This window comes from Brassica oleracea, chromosome C4 (assembly GCF_000695525.1).
Source record: "Brassica oleracea var. oleracea cultivar TO1000 chromosome C4, BOL, whole genome shotgun sequence".
NCBI classification, from domain to species: Eukaryota; Viridiplantae; Streptophyta; class Magnoliopsida; order Brassicales; family Brassicaceae; genus Brassica; species Brassica oleracea.
In genome coordinates this window covers 23407000-23413973 of record NC_027751.1, presented here as the reverse complement: position 1 = coordinate 23413973, position 6974 = coordinate 23407000, and the positions used below count along the sequence as shown (strand labels likewise).

Genomic DNA, 6974 nt, shown 5'->3' with positions numbered 1-6974 from the left:
GGGGGATAGCTGAACTCGTCTTTCGACGAGCTGCCTACGTACCCCTTCAGAGGATCAAGCCATCTCGTAGTTCTATTTTATGCCACGAGTGTTTCTACTCGGCGGTTGGTGCTGTGTTGACTGCCTTAATCGTGGTGACTGTGGCAAGATCAACGTCTTTGTCCGTATTTTCTTTTCCGGCTGAGTGACAGTGTTGAATTTGGAATCACGCTGAGTTTCGATATCCGAGGCATTTGCTTCAGCACACGATGTCGAGTCGACTTTCTTTGAAGTGTTTTCGGCCGAAGGCTGAGCTAACTTCGTGCGTTTGCGATTCACCATCGCGGTAGTTGTGATTTGTCTTAACTTATTCTCTGCGAGAAAGCAAAGTCGCGCCTGTTTCTGACAACCCCAAATTGCAGCGACCCTGCTCTGGGTCGGGAATTTGATGCCAAAGTGATATGTAGACGGAACGGCTTTCATGGCGTTCACCCATGGGGTTCCCATGATCACATTATAAATGGCGGGATGATCGACCACCGCGAAGTCGACAATCTTCGTGACTTCCTTGGCCATGACTGGTAGCTGGATTGATCTGAGAGTCATTGATGTTTCGCCTGAAAAACCCGTCAATGGTTTTGGTATTGTGGTAACTTCCCCGAATTCGATATTCGTCCTTTTGAGAGTGTCGCGGAAGATAACATTAACCGTGCTCCCTGTGTCAATGAGGACTCTTACGACCTCCAGATCTCATATGACGAGATCTATGACGAGCGGATTGCAATGAGATTGATCGATTCCGCTGGCTTCCTCTTCCGTGAAAATTATCGATTCGCTTTGACCATCTCGGGGAGGAGACCATGTAGGCCAATTTTCACTTGACTCGGCCTTTCGCTGGTAGGCTTTGATGGCCGAGACCGTGTCATTGCAGTATTGTGATCCTCCGATGATCATGTTTACTCTGCGATGATTGTTATCGTTTTCTTTGTCGTCCGATCTCCTTCCGCTATATCCCCTGCTTGATTTCTCCGAGGAGAATTTTCTGCGGGTGGATGAGATCTTTAACGCTGGTTACTTCGGAGAGCTCTCCAGCTAGTAGCTTCGCGGCCAGTCTCCCTCCCAAGACTTTGCAGTTAGTCGTCGAGTGTCCTCGAGTCTGGTGGAACTCGCAGAAGGTGTTTTCGTGATATCCTGGATTACGAGTCCATGTATTGCCCGAGGTTCTGCCTTGTTCCGAACTGACTGCGTAGTTATGCGCTCCTTGGAGTTCTTCACCCTCGTGATGGACGTACTTGTCGTTACGAGGTTTTTTCATTTTAGTCTTTTGGTCTGCATTTTTCGAGGACATCTTTACGGGCTTATGTTTTTGCGACAAAACTTTGGTTTCTTCCTCGATTATGATGTAGTCTGTTGCCTTGTGAAGGGCGTCTTGGATCGTTCGTGGTTTGTCGAGGGTTATCCATTTTCTGAATTTCGACTTGTACCAGAGCGTTTTTCTGAGTGCGTCTATGGCCACCTTGTTGCTTATCCCGCTAACCCTTGACATAACCAGCTTGAATCGGCTTATGAACTCACGGAGAGGTTCATCCTCTCTCTAGGATAGACTCCAGAGATCGACATCAGATGTTTCTCTATCTATGAACATAGAATACTGTTTGAGAAATTCCGATGCGAGCTGGCGGAAACTTCCGATGGAGTTTCACTTAAGGCGTGCAAACCATTCGCGTATGAGCGTTACAACAAGGTAGAAGCCAGAGGAAAACTCTAATTTCCCAGAGGTCCCGGATATTTGCTAAACCACACGCCAAACAATCAGAACACGTAATAAAGATGAGAAAAATAAGAAATCGTAAAAAAGAGCAAAAGGTATCTAATTCTGAATTCGCGTATGAGCGTTACAACAAGGTAGAAGCCTCGGCTATGAGAGCTGTCGGCGAGATTCCTAGTTCTAACAACCTAAGACTGCAAAACTTAGTTGAGTCGCTGCTCGAAATAACAAAAACAGAAAGTTGCCTAAATGCTCTAAGTGCTAAGTTTGCTCTGAAAAAAATTCTTTTTTTCCCCTTTTTTGTGTCTCTCGCCTCGAACTTCTTATATACTCCCTCCAAAGTCGGTTTGAGCTTTCCTCTTCTACCCTTAAGCCGTCAAAACTCAAAAATGGAGATATTACATTTTTCTCGATCATCATGATTATCCGCGGAAACTTGACATTTATCTGTGGAAATTTGACATTTATCTTTTCTTGCGGACTAAGTATAAACCGCCATAGTATCTATGGGCATTTCCTTAAAAAAATCGTAAGTGGGTTTCTAATCACGTCTTAGACCTATTTAGGCCGTCTTTCGACTCGAAACGTTTATTACGATTTTTATCGATAAAATTAAACTTTCCGCGATTTTTATCGTAAAGTTTAAGTGATAACGCCAATTGATGGGAGTGAGAAATGATATGGCTGCGGTACATGGGAGCTAGCATTGAGGAACAGACGACAATGCACGGATTTGGGTCGTACCCGTTGATCAATGTCCAAGACCGTTCGGTCGCTACGTAGCGACCTGGTCCGCGTTGGATCAGTCGCTACGTAGCGACCGACCAAGTGTCTTAGTCGGTTGCTACGTAGCGACCGACTCGTTCGCGGGTCGGTCGCTACTTACCGACCGACCTAGTGGCTTGGTTGGTCGCTAGCGACCGGCTCGTTCGCGGAACGGTCGTTACGTGGCGACCTTGTTTGGATCCATTTATGACGTTCTATGCATGTGTTCTTGGGCTATGGGTGTTTAGTTTCGATGGATCAACCGAGACTAGTGCAAGGTTTCACCACAAGGTTTTTCGTAAAATTTCTTTACGAAGATTACTTTTCGTAAAAGCGTTCATGCCGATTTTTATGGATATTTGGATGTTAACTTCGTCGTGTCCATTTTTGACCCCAACTGTGGTAGAACACATCAAATTACCAAACTAAATAATATGGAACGGTTCTTGTATTTATGCACCATTCGTAAGAAATTGAATAACACTTACATCTCTACCTTTCATTGATATTGACAAACATATATACTTCTTGTCACTATTACTCAATCACCTACACATATACGACTAGTACTACTATCACCGCCTATTGTTTGGGAAATTCATTTTTTTTACCAATTTTAGTTTGCAAATCTAAGTCTATTCTATAATTCATATTTATATAGTATAGTTTAATATTACAAATTATTGTACGAAGCTACATGCATTAAGATGGGGGTCACTGAACCCAACAAAATTTTAAAAATTAGTGTAAGCTATTAAACCCTAAGCTATGTGCCCCCGTTCAAAATTTTATTTTGCCCCCCATATCTTCGTTTAAGGCCACTTGAAAATTTAGAGAACACTATTATATTTAAGCCCACTTGATAGTTTTGTGAATTATAGTTTAAAGCCCACTAATTAAAAAGCCAAAATTAAAACTCTAAGTGCTCTAATCTCGTCTCCCTCTCACCTTACGAACGTCTTTTGGTTTTCCAGTTCTCAAACTCATCTGTCATACAAAATTCATTTGTATCCAGCAATTGGTGAGTCATGAATCTGGTGACTTTTGAAGTATTTATGTTTCTTTTTTATTTAAACATGACACTTTTTTGTCAGACAAATCGATGGAAAAATTTCTTAAAAGACCGTTCATACCAATACCTGAAGACAATTTGGATGATTTGCCATGACATCCAGCTAAAAGAAAAAAATTACAGTATACCATTCAAATCAAAGAGATGAGGTAAGACGCAAGTACCTAGCTAGAGGTCCTTGTAAACTGTATGGTCATAATTTTCCAAAAAAGATGATTGGAAAATCGTTGAGACGCTTTAGCCCCGCTTGGTTTTATCAGTATGGTAATTGGCTTAAATATAGCGTATCGACAAATAGAGCTTATTGCGTTGGTTGTTACTTGTTTAGAGATGATATACATAAACAAGGCGGGAATGATATGTTTGTGATGGATGGTTTTTCTAGTTGGAATTAGTCTGAAAGATTAGCTTCTCATGTGGGTGGTATGAATAACTTTCACAATATTGCTGTTAAGATGTGTGATTCTTTGATGAAGCAAAACCATTCCATTGCACAAGGTTTTTATAAGCATGATGATGCTGTGAAAAATGAATATCGTCTTCGGTTGAATGCTTCAGTTGATGCTTCTAGATATTTGTTGCAACAAGGAATACCTTTCCGTGCTCATGATGAATCAGAAAATTCTGGTAATAAAGGAAACTTTTTGGAACTTATAAGATACACGGCAGACCAGAACAAAGCAGTACGTAAGGTTGTTTTGAAGAATGCTCAAAAAAATAACCAAATGCCTTCTCCACCGAATCAGAAAGATATTGTGCATTGTATTGCAGAAGAAATTGTGAAATCTATTATCGAAGAAGTTGATCATGGCATTTTTGGTCTATTGGTGGATGAATCTACTGATATTTCTCACAAGGAGCAAATGGCTGTTGTGTTATGTTTTGTCGATAAAGATGGAAACAATCAAAGAAAGATTTATTGGTGTGGTTCATGTAAAAGAAACTTCTTCTCTGACACTCTAGCTAGCTATTGATGATTTGTTTGCTAAGTATGGATTGAGCTTGAAAAATGTAAGGGGTCAAGGTTATGATGGAGCGAGTAATATGAGGGGTGAATTTAATGGTATCCGGTTTTTAATTTTAAGGGAAAACAGTTCAAACTATTATGTTCATTGCTTTGCGCATCAACTTCAGTTGGTTGTAGTGGCAGTTGCGAAGAAACATTTTGAAGTTGGTGATTTTTTTATATGATTTCTACATTATTGAATGTAGTTGGAGCTTCTTGCAAACGACAAGATGTGGTTAAAGAAAAATACCGTGAGGTATTAAAATGGAAATAAGCAGTGGTGAAATTAGCACTGTAAAAGGGAAGAATCAAGAGCGTTCTCTTCCAAGGCCAGCAAATACTCGCTGGGGTTCTCATCATAAGACATTAGTGCGTTTGGTCGAGTTGTTTTCGATTGTTATTGAGGTGCTTGAGTATATTCTATGATGACTCCAAGAAACGTCAAGCATATGGTCTTCTTAAGTACCATTGTACTTTTGATTTCGTCTTCTATATGCAATCGATGTTGCATATTTTGGGATTAACAGAAAATTTATCCATGACTTTGCAAGAAAAAGATCAAGACATTTTGAATGATGTTTCATTGGTTGGATCAACTAAACGATAACTACATAAGCTTAGAGATTATGGATGGGACTCCCTTATGGTTAGAGTTTCTTCTTTTTGTAAGAAACATGATATTTAAATGATCGTGATGGAAGACGAGTTTGTTGGTTCAAGGAGTCGAAGAAAGAAAAGCAACATAACCAATTTACATCATTACAAGATCAGTTGCTTCAATGTTATTTTGGATTTGCAGCTCCAAGAGTTCAATGATCGTTTTACTAAGGTAAACACCCAACTCATTATTTGTATGGCTTCCTTAAGTCATACAAATTCGTTCAAGTTGTTTGACAAAGAGAAGGTGATGAAATTGGTTGAGTTTTATCCTGATGATTTTAATTTTTTTTTAGCGTTCTTCTCTTGAGCAGCAACTTGCCATATACATTGATAATATAAGAGAGGATGGTCGATTTCATAACTTGGAGAGTCTTGGAGATCTTTCTCGTTTGATGGTGGAAACACGGAAACATCTTGCACATCCTTTAGTTTACAGACTTTTGAAGTTAGCATTAACATCACCAGTTGCTACGGCAACTGTCGAAAGATGTTTTTCTTCAATGAAGTTTGTGAAGACAGCTTCGCGCAACCGAATTGGAGATCAATTTTTAAGTGATTGTCTTGTTTAATTTATTGAGAAAGAATTGTTTGCATCGGTAACAAATGAAACAGTGGTTCAAAAGTTTCAAACCATGGCTGAATATAGAGTATGTTTGTTAGTTTTTTTAGTAATATTTGTAAGACTATTTTAATCTAAGAAATATTTTGTTTGAAATCATATTTTATTTATCCCCCAATAAAAATATCAACTGCCTCCGCCACTGATTATATACTATTTTTAGATTTTAATAATTGATTTTAGAGTTTATATTTGGATCTAGGATTCAGTAATTAGTGTTTAGAGTTTAGTATTTAGAGGGAAGTTTAGGATTTATGATTTAGTATTTAGGAGTTGGGGTTTGAAGCAAAATTTAGTATTTAAGAGTTGTGAGTGGATTTGGAGTTCTATAATATTTCAGTGATATGGTAATATGCATGATGAATATGTATGTGGTAATTAAGTGAAAAGTGTACGTCTTACCCTGTGACGAGAGTACATCCCAAAATAAGTAACCGTTTTAATCCTAATATTATCTAATTTCCTACTTATATAGAAAATTCACAAACATATTTTAACGTATACCATACTATTTAAATGTTTACTATCCTATATACATCCTATATAGTATATTGACATGGATTTTATTCAGTCACGTGATTGTTCGTAGCTCTTGTCCACAATTATAATCAAAGATGTCATTCATTCTTTCCATTTTAACCAACAATTTGCAAAAGCCAAGAGTATAACCGGCTCAATGGGAGTAAATATTAGAAACTTAATTATGTCAATATCAGTGTCATTCACTTAATTTTCTTTATGAATTTGGTCATTTGGCAAATTAATGCCTTTAAATATGTATACTAGTTACACCAAAAAAAAATATGTATGTTGATGTCTGTCATATAGTATTACTGTTTTTTCTTCCCCTTATATTCTTCACCTTATACTTTGTGTTTCTAAACCTTAAATTGCGGGAACAAGATTTCATGTGTGTGCTTTATTTTACTTTCGGTATCATGAAGTTTGGTAGTTGTCGCTGAAACTGTCATGTCCCTTTGGTTTGTCACTTTTGAGCTTACGAACGCATTAACACAAATAAAAATATTTGGCTATATGACAGACAACTAATAAGATTAACCCTTCGAATGGTGACGGATAAAACCGCACCGCACTCTAATTAGTA

General features: G+C 38.4%; 1 pseudogene; it reads left to right on the top strand.

The window, feature by feature from the left end:
* The first annotated feature begins 3796 nt into the window (after positions 1–3796).
* On the top strand, positions 3797–4864 carry LOC106338422 (annotated as a pseudogene).
* Positions 4865–6974: the final 2110 nt, after the last annotated feature.